This window comes from Tachypleus tridentatus, chromosome 1 (assembly GCF_004210375.1).
Source record: "Tachypleus tridentatus isolate NWPU-2018 chromosome 1, ASM421037v1, whole genome shotgun sequence".
In the NCBI taxonomy this organism is placed as follows: domain Eukaryota; kingdom Metazoa; phylum Arthropoda; class Merostomata; order Xiphosura; family Limulidae; genus Tachypleus; species Tachypleus tridentatus.
This window is the reverse complement of record NC_134825.1, coordinates 175,941,017-175,957,585: the sequence shown is the minus strand read 5'-3', so window position 1 is coordinate 175,957,585 and position 16,569 is coordinate 175,941,017. Positions and strand designations below refer to the sequence as shown.

Genomic DNA, 16,569 nt, shown 5'->3' with positions numbered 1-16,569 from the left:
GTTAATAGAAAGAAAACTACTCATTCATACTAATGGGGTTAAGAGTTCCGTGTTTAAATATAAAAATATTTTTCAATCATTTTCTTTCTTTTGCAGTAAAGGGAACAAATTTGCATCCAAGTATAAAAAAATCAGAAATGCAGTGTAAATTAGGTTTATTGTCTGCCATATAAACAATATTGGCATCCTGTTTGACCATTGTATAGCATGCCAAACCTTTTACAGATCGATCACACGATGTGTCAGGCGTTTCCGTAATGCATTTGAACAATCGTGGTTTTGGAAATTTCCATCATGACCATACATATTTGTTGTGGTGTTAACACAATTTTTTCTGTAACAACAAGATGTACCGAGTGTTGGTTTCTTGATGATGCTGTGGACCAAAATGTTGTTAATAATGTTATCATGCTTGAAACTTTAGATATTTTGAATGTTCTTAGGTCATCAGTTAGGACACTGAAGCTTTATTTGATGGTCTGGTCAGTTTCAGTGGGATTTGAGAGATTGTCGACTTAGGTTTAGTTTCTGGGATATATTTCTTGGTTCCATAATTGGTGCTTTCGGCACTTTTTTCTACGGTTTGGGGGATGAGCAATTGATAAACAAGTCTTTCATTCTTTTACAGTTTGGCTCACAATCACTTTGTCCACTGCAAAATGTACATAGTTTTAGGAAATGAGAACACTGAATTGTCATTGATTGGAGGAGTTGTAGCAAAAGTAAAATGAAAGTCAGTTGGTATGTAATGGATAATGTAGGTAAGTGACAGTCTTCACTGAATGTCATTAAAAGGGTACTGGGGAATCTTTCTATGTGAAGATAAGCCCATTATGAAAAGAATAATCAAAACTGTGTAAAAGTTTTGTTAAAATTCAAACGATATTGCATTAGCCTCACCAATAATCTCAACATTATAGCCTTTGTTGCATGAATTGTATTCTGGGAGCATTATATCCAATGGTATTAACATTAGTAGGAATGAGGAGAATGTTTTTGTATACCAAATCAAGACCTAACTCTCCTCTGTCCTGATAGTATCCATGTCATAAAATCACAAGGATGTGACAATGCTTTTCAAAGAACATTTTCAGTTTGGGTTATTGACAACTTGTGTTCAAAATATATCAATCATTGTATACTTTAGATACTTAGTAAGTTTTGATATTTCTAAGACTGGAAAATACAGTAATGTTACCTACATAACATTTCTTCATTAGATTCCACAATAATTCTGTAAACTTCCATGAGGAATTATACATTTCTTCTATACCAAAGAATGATAAATGGTTTTGGTTATGTTTCTGTGGAATCCTGATGCTGTTATCTTCAAAATTATTTTACCTGCTATTTGCTTATATTTTTTTCCAGCATTTAGTTTCCAAAACAACACCAAAAGAACATGTGGTATTGTATTTTATCATCTTTAGCCCAGTGATTTGTCTAAAATAAACCTGATAATGTGTAATTAAATCTTTAGATAATCCAGTATAATCTCTGGCTTGTCCTTTATTCCATGTTTCTTATGCCTAGAATTTCGTTTTGTAGCTTTATTTTCAATTTTGTTAGATTAAATACCTTCATAGGAAGCTACACAAGAGCTACCTGCATCAGGTGACCTAATTTAGCAGGGTAGGAAGCTACACAAGAGCTACCTGCATCAGGTGACCTAATTTAGCAGGGTAGGAAGCTACACAAGAGCTACCTGCACCAGGTGACCTAATTTAGCAGGGTAGGAAGCTACACAAGAGCTACCTGCATCAGGTGACCTAATTTAGCAGGGTAGGAAGCTACACAAGAGCTACCTGCACCAGGTGACCTAATTTAGCAGGGTAGGGTAGGAATCAAGGGAAGGCAGCTATACATTACCATTCACCACACTCTTTTACCAATGAATAGTGCAATTAACCATAACATAATAACACCCCCCCAAGGCTGAAAGGGTGAGCACGTTTTGTGTGATGGAGATTCAAACCCACAATCCTCAGATAACAAGTTGAGTGCCCTAACCACCTGGCCATGCCATATAGGTCTTTACGTCTAATCAAAACATGTATTTGTATTCAAACAATACATTAAGTAATATTATATATATTAACTTATTATGAAAATAAACTGAAATTTTGTTTTAACAGATTCTAGGAAAAACACACATACACACAAACCAGATATAGTACAAGTTTTTATAAACTAATATTTTTAAAATTTACAAATAAATTATTGTGCAAGTAAAAAAAAGTTGATGTCTCCTTTTGATAATTTTAGTTAAACATTTTGTACAAGAACTGTCTGTTTGAGAAATTAATAAAGAACTTACTTGAGAGGAATGTCTGCAGATTAGCAAGTTGATTAGATCACACATATAAGATTCAAAAACAAACAGTAGTTGTATTTTTCTACACTTTCTTTGTAAGGAATATTTCTGTAAATTAGGAAACTGACTGGATTACACAGATAAACAAACAGTAGTTTTATTTTTTCTACACTTTATCAGTATTGAACATTAATGTGTACCATAACTCATTACAGCATCAAAAATATTTACAAATACATATTTTTATTTTTAACCTGTCGTAATTAAACTGATTTAACAGAATTCATTTAGAATTTAATATAATGCATTTTTTTATAATATGATAACTTTGGGCCTATGAACTGAACAAAAAAAGCAAAGTTATGGAAAATGTTAGATGTTCACACCATATATTAATAAATAAAAACTGCTCTGTTCTTCAGCTTATTTTGTGTTAGTTATGGTTAGTATCAAATGTTAACTTTGATCCCATATTTTTAAAATCTTACAAGTGTTAGATGTTTTTAAAAAAAAATCAATATATTCTTGACTTTTTATTGTCAACATTTTTGTCTTTATTTTTATTTTTTCTTAATTTTAGAACAAGTGTTATTATTATTAATGCAAAGATAAAAATGCCAGAATGAGTTAAACTTAGAACTAAGTAAAAAATGCTATATTAAATACATTTCTAGAAATTACTTGTGAAAATTCTGATACTGAGTACAGCATCATGTAACTCCTATCTATACAGACTTGTTTTTTAATATTATTTACACAGCCTATAACAAATTTACAATTATCTCCTCATCAACCTGTAACTCTTGTTTTTAACTCAAAGATTGGTGTTGTACAACAGTGTTACGTCTGTGTGCATCTGTAAACTATGTCCTCATTGTGTATTCCAAATCCTTTTTACATACTACATTAATGTATATATGTCACGTATTTCATTTACCTGCTACAAATCTGAAAACTTTTATCTCTGTTATCAGAATTTTTCTCTTTGAACATTTGTTGAAAAATATAAATAAACAAGGATATTTTCATTAGATTATAGCTTAAACAGCAAATTATAATAAAACCATCTTCACTAAAACTTCACCACTGCTCATAAAGGAGAAGGAACTATTTGATATAGAACTTTGTTTATCTATCTTCAATATGAAAACCATTTAAAAGAAGGAAGACATAATTGTATGCACTATTTTTCATGGCAACAAAAGAAAAAGGTATCAAGAGATCCTCACCCATTTGTCACCATGCTTGATTTCAGGCATTTACAGTTTTCCTCCAAGAGTGTACATATTTATGAATTTTAAGGTCATAATGACATAGAAATTCTTTGCCACAAACTACACATCGGTAAGGTTTCTCTCCATTATGAGTTTTCCCATGTTTTCTCAAGTCACTATTTCTTACAAATTTTTTGTTACACACTACACAACTGTATGATTTCTCCCCAGTGTGTATCCTGTTTCATGAGTTTTGAGATAACTGTTTCTTCCAAATTCTTTGCCACACTTTACACATCTGTATGATTTCTCTCCAGTGTGTATCCTGTGATGTACTTTAAATTCACCATTGCTTTTGAATTTTTTGCCACACACCACACCAACTGTGTGATTTCTCCCCAGTGTGTGTCCTTTGATGAATTTTTAGTTCATCATTTCTTGCAAAGTTTCTACTACATACTAGACAACTGTATGGTTTCTCCCCAGCTTGTATTCTAAGACAAGTTTTAAGATAACCATTAGTTTGAAATTCTTTACCACACACTTCACAATTGTACTATTTCTTTCTATTCCATGGTGAGTTTTCAGATTACTCTTGTTTCGAAATTCTTTACCACACACTATACATCTGTATGGTTTCTTTCCAATTCTTTGCCTGACATAACATTTCTGTAAGGTTTACCTCTACTGGGGAAAATTCATGTTTTTAGATCATTTATTCTTGACAACAAGTAATTGAACACCTTCACATTGCTTGGAATTGGGTATGTCTTTCCACATTAATTTTCATGCATGTATTTGGATCTATTATAAAAAAATGTACTTGATTTAAATAACATAGTAATTAAGTAATATTCTGTATATTAACTTAATAAATTATAGTAACCTCTTAACAAACTCTAAAATACACTAAAACTGATAAAAAGAATTATAAATTAGAATATAAATATGAACTACAACTGCACTGTTCTACTAAACCCTTCCTCAAGATATCAAATGATACATTTTATGATCCATGTACAGTTTGTACAGGTCTTTAACATCAATTTTTGTACTTTATGATGTTTCTCCAGGAGTTTCTATTGACCATTTCAATGTTACTTCCTCTGCTTCAGGTATCCTAATTTTTGCTAAGCTGTCTTGACTTTTGTCGTGCCATCCATTGATTTTTTCTTTCTTGAAATGTTTCACTGTTTCTGTTTTTTTATAAGTAATATATTATATTGAATACAATAACGTCATGAAAAAATGATAAAACAAACCTTTTTAATCAAAGAAAAAATAAATTAACAAAATCAACTATATGGATTTCATTTTTTGTTAAAATATTTGTTCAATTTCACTATGTAAACATTTACTCAAAAAGTAATTGTGTTGACTTTTTTATGTAAATTACCTCAATTATTCACAAAGAGAATGCATTTAATCTGCATATTAACAGGTAATATCACTTGATATAAGTTACAGTTGTCAGTTACCTTTTGTTTTTTTTAACACATCTAGCACCTTGTATGAAAGAAATTCTGAACTTTTTTCTAGTTTTAATCAGAATTTTATTTCAGAATTTATACCACAGAATATATTAAAAGTGTTCAATGGAAATCAAAAGTTGAGTGACTTTTTGTGGTTTGATTCAATAAGCATGTCATTTTTTAACCAAACTCTTCACCCAATATCTCAACTTTCTGATGTAATGTATAACAGTCTTTGGATTTTTTTTCAGATATTCAAACAGCTGGCTGAAAATCACTTTAGCAATAAAAGGAAATTAAGAGAAAATTGTAATTTAACTGGGAATCAAGACTTCTACAAGAGAATCAATCATTGTAACTACCTAGCCAACTTGACAGCTTTAGTAAATAATTTAACTCACTAATTTTAATTATTATGTGTTTTAGGTTGTTTGTTTTTTCAAATATTCAAAAAGCTTTCTCTTAACATCATCAGTTATGATTAAAGAAATCCTCACTCAAATGGAATTTGATATGTAAATATATTTCATAAACTATTCTAAAGGTTCTCTGAGAAATGAAACATAATTCATTACATCCATTGTGTTGTGTAATACTAAGGTCTTATGAATGGTATCTTTACCAGTTTGTAAAAGATGTTCACACCAAAGTAAATATTATGTAAATTTCTAGTTCCTAACAAGTAAATTTTGTTTTAAAACCTACTAACAAAAAATGTAAGCAAATTTATTTTCTTTCTGTAAGCTTGACAATGCTATAAACTTTCAGAACATAGAAAACAGTTATAAAATTACAACCAATGTAAACATTAAAAATAGGTTTAAACTAATGTAGGGTTAACCACTTTTGGAAGTTGAATATTTCCTACTAAGTATTTATTTATCATTTATCAGTAAAGGAAAGTTAAGAGAAAATTCTGACTTAACTGGGATTTGAATGTAAAACCTACCAATAAGAAAAGTAAACGTTTTTTTTTCTTAGGGTGGACAATGCTACAAACATTCAAAACACAGGTAACAGTTCTCCTTAAGACTAAACTACAGAACCAATATGAACATTACTAACAAAGGGAACATTGCAAACACAGAATGGCACATATACATACATACAAACACTCATATCTGAAGCAAAACAAAACTAGAAGAAGGGATAATGATGTGATGATACCTGCTAATAAAATTTGTTTGAGAAAACGTTCTTAAAGATTGGGAGGCAAGCAGTTTGCTAGCTTACATGGAAAATGTGATTTTGCATGCTTCTAAATTCCTAACAGTATCAATAATCTTTAGAACTACAAACAAAATCAAGGTTTACCTACTTTTTTTGCTTCTTTTCATTAAACTGGCTTTGACAAAATTTTCTTACAAATTCAAATAATCATAATAGTTTATTTTTGACATGAAAATCTCAGTTTTACATGTGACCACAAGAGTGTGCTACAGTATAATGGATTATTTTCAACTGTTGATGGGCAGAAAATAATTCATATATTGAAATCAATGTATGATTAATGACATATTTCAACTGCAATTTTATAATGGCTATCTGATTAGTTTTTGACTCATGTACTTAGGCTTATCAATCAGTATTACAGTGGAGCCATATGTAAATTACAAAGATAATATACCAGTAAATGGATGCACATTAAAGCTGCATTCCAAACTAGAAGATCCTAGCAACAGAGGAACCATGTATGCAAGGCCAGTGCTGGAGACAATAAACGAGTCAATGTGGAAGAGAGGATGTTGCCAGAAAACCCATCAGAACTTTAGTAAAGAGCCTCAGACAAGAAAGAGATGGTAGAGAAATAATGTAAAAGAACTGTAAAGGTACAAGAAAACTGGGTATGGGTCAGTGTAACAGGATTCAGGGACTGCTCCCCTCCCTCCTCAAAAAGGTAAAACAGAACCTAACAATTGTTGGCCTAGAAAAATATAGTCCACATGATGATATACAAGAGCAAACTGATCCAAAACCTGTGGAGGGCAAGTCAGGCTAACCCCTTTACTTAATTGTGAGGCAAATTGGTCAGCATATATGCTGGGGAAAAGGGAAAAACAAATAGGGACAAAAAATTAGGTCATACAATCAAGAAGAATGTGGTACATAAAAAATAGAGGCAAGGGATAAAACATCACATATCTGAGGAACAAAATCCATAAAGCCCAAAGTTGGCCTAACTGAATACTCAAAAGAAACATTGGAAGGAAAAGCAAATTCAGGAAGTGGACATGGGGAAATCTAAGTCCTCTTCAGCTTGAACAGGTTCAGCAAGTTTGGAAGGAAGTGAGGCAAGTTCTGAAAATAAAAGGTTGGCCTAAATAATGTTCAAACTCTCTGCAAATAAACAATAATAAATCTCCTGCCAGGTCACCCGCACCCCAGACATGACTTGGCACTAACTGCAGGTGTGACCCCTGAAGTGGTAACATGAACATCAGAAGAGTCAACCAAATTTGAAATTATAAATAATAATGTGATTGTAATAAACTGGGATTAAACTAAAGTGAAGAAACAGCCAGAATAAACTCAGAAGTAATTTAAATGAAAGCCACTTCCTGAGTATATTAAAGCACGATGTAAAATGAAGGAACGTCCAAGAACAAGAGCTGCCAAATGAAAAGTGATAGTTTGGTAAAATCACACAGAGGAAGTCACACGATAGTTTGGTAAAATCACACAGAGGAAGTCACACGATAGTTTGGTAAAATCACACAGAGGAAGTCACACGATAGTTTGGTAAAATCACACAGAGGAAGTCACATGCACCATGGAGAAGTAATACATGATAAATTACATGAGAGACAAGTTGTAACCATGTGGTTCCAATATGGGGGAGAAGAAAGTTGTGGCATGAATAAAGAAAACTACATTTTTATTCCAAGTTTGCTAAAGTACACTGATAACAAATTTAACCAAATTTTAAATGTAACTCTGTAAAAGGCTGCGACACGTACACTTTCACCCAGCTATTGACAAAGGGTGAAGAAATTATACAACTTCAGTACTGAATAAATGTTCTCTTAAAAGTACCTATAAGTAGTTTATACAAAAAGTTTTAATCTATTAATTACCTCAGATTCATCTGTTAATTCATATTGCTCTTCCTTGACTAGTTTAAAATGAGAGATGGAAAACAGTAATCCTTCTTCTGCAGAATTATGTTTTTCATTTACAAGTGCATAAATTAAATATTTTTGTAAAAACAAATTTAAATATGACTGTATAAACTTCATTCCAGATATCATGCAGACAGTGTTCACAGAAATAAAATTTGAATAGCATAATGAAAAGAAACTTGTCATACAGGAAGTCATCAAGAGAATGTAAAATAAACAAAGACATGTAACAAAGACGACAAAAACAGGAAAAAGAATGGCTTTATAACAATGTAAGACAAAATATAAAAAAATGGAAATAAAGGTAATTACTGAACCAGAACCAAATCAAAAACAAAAGATAAATATGTAATGATAATACTAAAGTCAATAAGATATAAAATTTAAACGAGCCTGCCTCACTTTGCTGCACAGCAAGACGTATCCACATATAATCCTTAGCTTTTATTTTAGCACGTTTTGTATTCAGTGACATGTGGAATACTCCTCAGTTCTATGTTTTGATGTCATGGTTGAAAATTTAGGTTTTATGGTGACTGTACTCCCAGGGGTATTGTCAAACAAATGTAATATCACCCCAATTAAAACCTAAAGACAACTTTTGTGTCATAAAAATTATTCTACAAAAACTGTAAATTATTTGTATTATTCAACATCAGTAATTTTCAACTAGCATATCTACCAACATTGAGGTAAAAGACCCAACCGAAGAGGCAGGATGTTGAAAAGTTAAGCTCTTAAAGTTATATAATATTATTAGTATAATTTATAGTAATTTCAATTAAATAACACAATAAATAAAGTAAGGCTGGAAAACAAAAGTAATACAGTCAAAAGTTTAGCTTAGAGTTTAGTGGTGTAAATTTTACTACAAAGGTAAAATAGGCTTAGTACATACAGGGTGGCCCGTAAGTCCCTACCCATCCATATGTTATTATGTTATATTCAATTACACATGTATTATAAATTTGTTTCCTTTTTTTTCAGAGAAATATAGCCAATGTAAGCCCATTTACACTTGAAGAGCGTATTGTGACAAGTATTATGCAGCAAGAATGAGGGACAACACACAGATACACTGGATACATAAGATATATGGATGGGTAGAGACTTATGGACCACCCTGTATAACAGTATTTTAGGACTAAACATATTTCAACATAATGGAAAATCATAAAATAGTATAAATACATAGTTTTATTAAATAAGAACAATCTTAAAACTAGTTTACTGTTTCTCATTGTTTTAACCCTTGAACAGCAACCACATCAATTGATACCGCTACCTACAACTTTCTCACTGTTCAAGGGCTAAGGTTTAACCCACTTATTTAAGCTTAGATTCATTATTTTAAATTGAACCTACAGATACAAGTATAATATAAATCAGGCTAAATATATATTTTTTATTAATATTACTTACACTGTCACTTCTAATAGAGTTATTTTTCTACGTTCTATATAATTAAAGGCAAACTTTACTATGTTTGTGTAAAGACAAAGTACTAGTTGTGATAAAAAAAAACTGGTTCTTAAACATTAGGCTTAACAATAGTGGTGTCAACAACAGGTTTCTGGTATTATGGTAATTATTTTCAGGCTATAAGTGTAAATATACACAGTTTGTTAAGTCTACTGGCTGCAATGAATGGATTTTATTTGTGAATTGGTATGTAATTTTAAGAAAGTCAGTAATGAAAATGTGTAATTTTTATGTACACTAGATAAAGAAAAGTCTCGACTGTAATAACTGGCAGCAGGATTTTAGTTGTAGCTTAAGATTTTATGTGTAAGGGATACATCAGTTAACAATGACTTTCAGGTAGTTAAAAAGAGAGCCATTAGGGCTAAAAGTAGTAAATTTAACTTCAATGAGTCTATTGTGTTAAATAACAAATTTCAGCTCATGGCTTCTGCAGATGAGAAACTACTGGAGGGAAGGAAAACAAAAGGGTTATAGAAGGATGTAGATGATAAGGATGCCACAGGTGATTACATGTGGATGGAATAGTCTGAGGGTAAAGATTATGTTATCCAGGTGTACAGGTTGAAAATATCACTGACAGGAGATATAATAAAGGGGACTATCAGAGTGGATGGAATAGTCTGAGGGTAAAGATTAGGTTATCCAGGTGTACAGGTTGAAAATATCACTAACAGGAGATATAATAAAGGGGACTATCAGAGTGGATGGAATAGTCTGAGGGTAAAGATTATGTTATCCAGGTGTACAGGTTGAAAATATCACTGACAGGAGATATAATAAAGGGGACTATCAGAGTTCTTAGGATACATGTAGGGGCTAATGATGTCAGGAAAAGTAGGTCAAAGGAGTTAATAAGTGGAAGGGGTTGATAAAAGCACTTAAAAAAATGACCATAAGAATATTGTCAGGGATGAAGTTGTAAGTTGATCACTAGGGATAAATGCTTGGCTTAAGCTGGTATGTAAAGATCAGCAGATTGGTTTTCATGGACTTTTAATTTCCGTTAAATGGAAGAAGGGAGATTTTTTGGAATGGATGGTTTACATTTAAATAAGACAGGGGCTGACTTGTTTGCTATGTTTATTAACTCAACTATAAGGAAATTTTAAAACTAGGAACAGACAGTGGTGAAGGCCAGAATAAACTAAATACAAAAAGGATATGAGGCAGAGAAATATTTAACATAAGAAATGAATGTAGAAGTAGTTATAAGGACAGACGTTTATTTGTTATTGTTGTAATGTTAGAAGTATAAGAAATAAAATAGATGACTTCAGAGCACTGGTGGGAAGAAAAGATTCTGATGTAATGGAAATAACTGAAACATGGTTAAACATATATGATTTTGATGTAATGGAAATAACTGAAACATGGTTAAACATATATGATTTTGATGTAATGGAAATAAACATGGTTAAACATATATGATTTTGATGAGAGAAGTTTTTTAATATAGAATTGGACACTATTTAATAGAGATCAAGTATCAAAAGGGGAAGGAGTGGCTTTATATATAAAACGTGAGTTACATTCTGTTGAAATTGAGGATATTACAGATAACAGTAAGAATATTGGATCCATTTGGGTTTCTACTGATGGATTTAAAGGAAAAAAGCTTTCAGTGAGAACCTTTAGAGATCACCAAATGATACTGATGAAATTAGTGAGAAACATTACAATGACATTCAGATTTCAGCTGTCAATAAAGTCATAATTATGGGTGATTTTAATTTCAGACATACTGATTGTGAAATGCTAGAGTCAAACCATGATGGAGAAAGTAATTCTTCATGACGAGAAACCCATTTGAAATAAAAATGTATCTCAGAATGGATGGTGTGGGTTTTTAACACTTTTGCTGATAAGCAGAGAACAGTGTTTCGACATTCCTAGATCATCTTCAGGTTAACATCTTTGAATCTGAGATACATGTGAGAGAAAGGTTTCTGGAAACTGTTTAAGATGGTTTTTTATTAATTAGTCAAGAAACCTAATAGAAACAAAGCTATTTTAGATTTACTGTTAACTTCATTTAATAAAATAATCAAGAGAGCAAATATTGGGGAACATCTGGGTGTGGATTGTCATTGGATTTCATTGAGGCAGTAAATTTAAGTGAATTTAAGAAAAAGTGTTATAAGTATATAAATGATAAGAACTGACTTTAAGATTTTGTTTTCTCATTTATTTATTTTAATTTAGTTTAAAGGATGGAACAGTCAGATGGACCAATAAGTTCCATATTGTCCCAAAATGTTATGCTATGTTATATGGCTAATGAACATCATTATTAATGTTTATACTTACTTGATAAACCTTCTAACTGACAGTTAATTTGTTGAAACTCCTCTTTTGGTTCACTTTTCAAACTCATAACATCATGTTGTGAACAATCAGTTTCATCATCACTCTCACTGAACTTGGAAATAATGTTATCCTTTGTTGAATCATCACTTGGATCAGGTTTAACTTTGACAACTGTGTTCTAATATAACAAAAAATAATTAATTCTGTCAGTACAAACATTACAAGTAACAGCAGCTACTATTTTGTCAATTGTACTTGGCAGTGTTATATATTACAATACTAATTAGAATATGATCAATGCACATAGAAAGAACATAATGATACATACTGATATGTATTTTAATACAGCTATTTGGATATTAATAATATAAACTTTACATATATAACATTTGTAATACTTCATAACAAAAAATAAAAAATTAATTTCTACATCTGAAACAGACTGATCAAAAAATTAAAGCCAGGTATTTTCCACCACAGATCTTTTTTTTAATAAAGTTTTACAAATATATATTCAGAAGAATAGCAAGAAAAGCAGGAGATACATGGCACAGCATTTCATAGTGTACATTATCATGTCTGACCGACATACTGCCAAATTGATGAAGGGCCAGTTTGAGTTCCAACAATGTAAAGGGATGATTACAGTCATCGAGAAAATCAGCTCGAAAAGAAAGAGATGATTGCTCTGCCTGAGTCTTGATGGCTAAGAAGTTAGAGGAAGAACCAGAAGTGCTAGATACCCAGCAAAAGTTTTCACCTAGAGTGTTGGTGATGCTCTGGAATCAGCTACTTCCTGGCCATCAGAGAGCAAAATCTAGAGGAAGACAGAGTTACATTGTTCATTGGCCTTTCGAATCTCATCTCATATGACTTTGGAATTTTTGGTAGAAGATATGCTTGTTGTGAACTTAAAACAAGATTCCTTCTGACTTTGATGTCTTACTCACCGAGCATGTGCAGAGGCCTGCTGAAGAGCAATGGGGTGCAAGAGTGTGGGGTACCTATGAAAAGTATCCCAGACCCATTTTTGAGCCTTCCAAGCCATGTGGCAGGTAGGATCCCACCACAGGCAAGGATATCAAGGAAACATGTCGAGGTTTTAGGAATACACTGAGCAGCTGCCTGTATAATACAGTCAGTTACTGCTGCTATATAGTCATCTATTGATGGCTTACAGACAATGGCAGGATCAAGTTCTGCAAAAGCAGTGAGAGAGGGCAAGTTTGCTTGATCCAGCTTCCACCAGGGCATGAGAGTCAGGTGGCATCGACCACGGCCAGTCTCTCTCAAAATTATAGGAAAATGATCACTGCCTCATGGATCATAGTCAACCCTCCTTGAAAAGTGGGAGAATAGTGAAGGGGAGCAAACTGAGAGATCAACAGCAGTAAGGGATTGACTAGGTGCATAAAAATAAGTATAAGAACTACTACTGAAAAGAGAAAGGAGTAACCCCTTCCATCAAAATCAGCACTTCCCCAGTGGGAATAATGCCCATTAAAGTTCCCCGGAATGAAAAAGAGAGACTGCAACTGTTCAATGAAAGTATCAAGAAGTGATTAATCAAAAGACTGTCCAGGTGACAGGAAGAGAGAGCAATAGTGATGGTATGACCCAAGGAAACACGGACAGATACCGCCTTCAAGTGTGCGTCGAGTGGCAAAGATAGGGTGGGCACATGTTGATCAACCAATAATGCCACCCCTTCATGCACTCATCCATCACACAGCCTATCTCACCTGTACAACTAAAACAGCCAAAAAATGACTGTATCAGCAGGTTTCAGAAATGTTTCATGCAAGGTAAGACATACAGGATGGTAGGAAACAATCAGTGCTTTGACGTCATCCAGATTAAAACGTAAACCTTGACAGTTCCATTGTATCTAGGTGGCCATTTTTATTTATGTATAGGCGAATTGGGTGGAGATCCCTTCTGTTTATGAGACCACATCCTTTACTGTCCTTATTTGAGGGAGGTCTATCGACCTATATGGATCCTGACCTGGGTCAATTGGACAGGTCTTTGCTATTGGAAGAGGATTTCAAGGACTGAAGACATGAAAAAATGATCATTTTGCATTTTGGGATGGGAGAAGATATACCCGAGGAAATGCCCATACACAGAACCAAAGAAAGTGGATCTTGGGATTTGCTGAAATGTATGTTAGGGACAAAGATGGGTGTTCAAGTTGAATCATCAATGTTTTTAACCATGGAGGTCTAAATACTTTTCATCTGGTTTGAAAATGATTATTTTGGAAGCACAAAGAGATCTAGCTGCACTCCTACTGTAGTAGTGGAATGAAGTGCAGCAGCATATGTCTGAGATGAAGTGATAGACAGCAAATTTCACACCTCAGGTTAAGTAATGTTTTGAATCATTTTTAAATGCTGCCCATCCTACTTTCATTTTTTCCCTAAATGGTTGGAAGTAAAAGAGGTGCAGCATTTAAAAATGATTCAAAACATTACTTAACCTGAGGTGTGAAATTTGTTGTCTATCACTTCATCTCAGACATATGCTGCTGCACTGATGAATTCAAAGTAGCATGATTTATAACCTCAATAGGTATATCCCCAATTGCATTTGAATGCAAGAGTTCACTGTGTTGAGATGTGAATGTTTCCACCAATATGTCACCAGACTGAAGCTTCTTTACTGACTTTGGAGAGCCAGCAAGTCCCTTCTGAATGAAAAAGGGAGACATTTGCCCTAAAGGTTTGTCTGAAAGAGAATGAAGAATGAATAAGAAAATGGGGTACAACAGGTGTTACAGATGTTGAAGATTGGTGCTCAAAATCTTCAAAACATGATCATTTACATATGGACTGTTTTTTTCACTGTTTTATTTAATTTTTTATTTGCAGGATCCATAATAAAAAAGGAATATTTTGGTACCCACTGACCCCACCCACCATGGAGCCCAATGAGGGGATGCACTACAATGCCAAACAAGGACACTGCAACAATGCCAGGGTTTTGTGAGCACTATACCCAAACACCAACATCAGATACAATATCCACAACACCAATTGAGAACATAATACTGGTACTTGGTTGACCCTAGCCCAAGTGGACCAGCTAACTGACCCAAGGGAGGCCACCTCAAGGCTGCCCATCTACAGGAATTCAAGGCCAAAGTGGTGTGTTAGGGTTGGACCCCTTAACCACCAAGATTCTCTCCTCCTCTTCATGGATCACCATGTGTAGCAAAAACCTGGGAAGATGTTTAGATCCTAGAGGAAATATTCTGAAAGAACACAACCTTCCCTGGGAGATCCCCTCACCACATACAGGAATCCAGACCGAGGAGCAAATCAAAATTACATGTATATATAACATACTCAGCTATACAAATCATCATGAAGGAATGTCTTAAAACCATATTTTACTTGTTAGTCTGATGCATTGGTTAATTTGACATATTTTACAAGTTCATTAACAATGTACCTTGGGGTTTAAATGTCAATTAACTATAGCCATTCATAACAATTATTCTATCTAAAGATGAACTGATGACAGATGTTATAAAATGTGTAACACAACAGCCTACAAGTTACATAAAAAAAAAGTAAAAATTATAGCTGTTTTGTTTTAGTGTTAATCATTTAACATATCCCACTGGAACACAACAATAATTATACATATTATAGGTTATACAAAAAAACAACACAGATAAAGGAGTGTAATCAACATGCTATGAAGTGTACGTTCACACTTGTTCCATGTTAAAATGTTTTACAAACTACAGAATTTCAAAATATTGAACTTACTGACAAATGAACAATTTTCTTTTGTGCTTTGCTGAAGTTTCACTTTCAGAAATGCATCCTCCTCATAAGATACAGGTTCACTCTTAATATTCAAGTTTTTCAAAACTTCCATATTTTTATTAGTCTTAATACGTTCTTATTTGAAACTTGCACTTCTTCCTTGGTGGTACTGATAGAAAGAAGTGAGTAAAAACTTGTACTTTTTTTTTATCAAAATGATATTAACCAAGTCATCCAAACAAACACTATATCAAACTTTCATTATTACATTATTACTGTATTATTATAGGAACATATATTAGTAATAACATAGTAATTATTAGTAATAATATATGCAACCAATGACAATACCTAATGAAATGAAAGTTTTATATAGTCTTCCAAACAAACACTATATCAATCTTTCACTTCATTGGGTATTGCCATTGGTTACATATATTATTACTGATAACACTATAAGAAGTTTCAAATAATGAAATGACAGATTTCAAATTGAGCATTAATGTTTCATTAATATTGATACTAGTAACAAAGTGATAATGAAAAAAAACACTGTCATACATTGACCAATCACAGACTGTGACATAATGGAGGATTCAAAGTAGACACCAAAACAAGACAATGTCAACAACACACTAGAATATGCGAGTTTTGAAAGTGGTGAGAATTTCCTGAGAAAACTAAATAATTGACCAAACATGTCTGCAACTATCACAGCAAATTGTGTGCATGAAGTAAATTTGCAGTTAATTGCTGGCCTTATTGTTGAATAACACCCAGTGATTTTAACTTGTGGTCAGTCGGGATCTTTAACGTACCATAGTTCTAGTTTTTAAAATCGTCAATCACTTTTTTGAGTTATATATTCAATTGATTACA

The 16,569-nt window shown here is 32.8% G+C and overlaps 1 long non-coding RNA gene across 1 annotated transcript; it reads right to left on the bottom strand.

Annotated features, from left to right (window-relative positions):
• Window positions 1–2,458: 2,458 nt before the first annotated feature.
• Window positions 2,459–12,305, bottom strand: LOC143230890 (uncharacterized). Its single transcript, XR_013016667.1, has 2 exons — window positions 11,912–12,305; window positions 2,459–4,724 (listed from the first exon to the last, which is right to left on the bottom strand). It is a non-coding gene; the product is annotated as an uncharacterized LOC143230890 (long non-coding RNA).
• Between the last annotated feature and the right edge of the window lie 4,264 nt (window positions 12,306–16,569).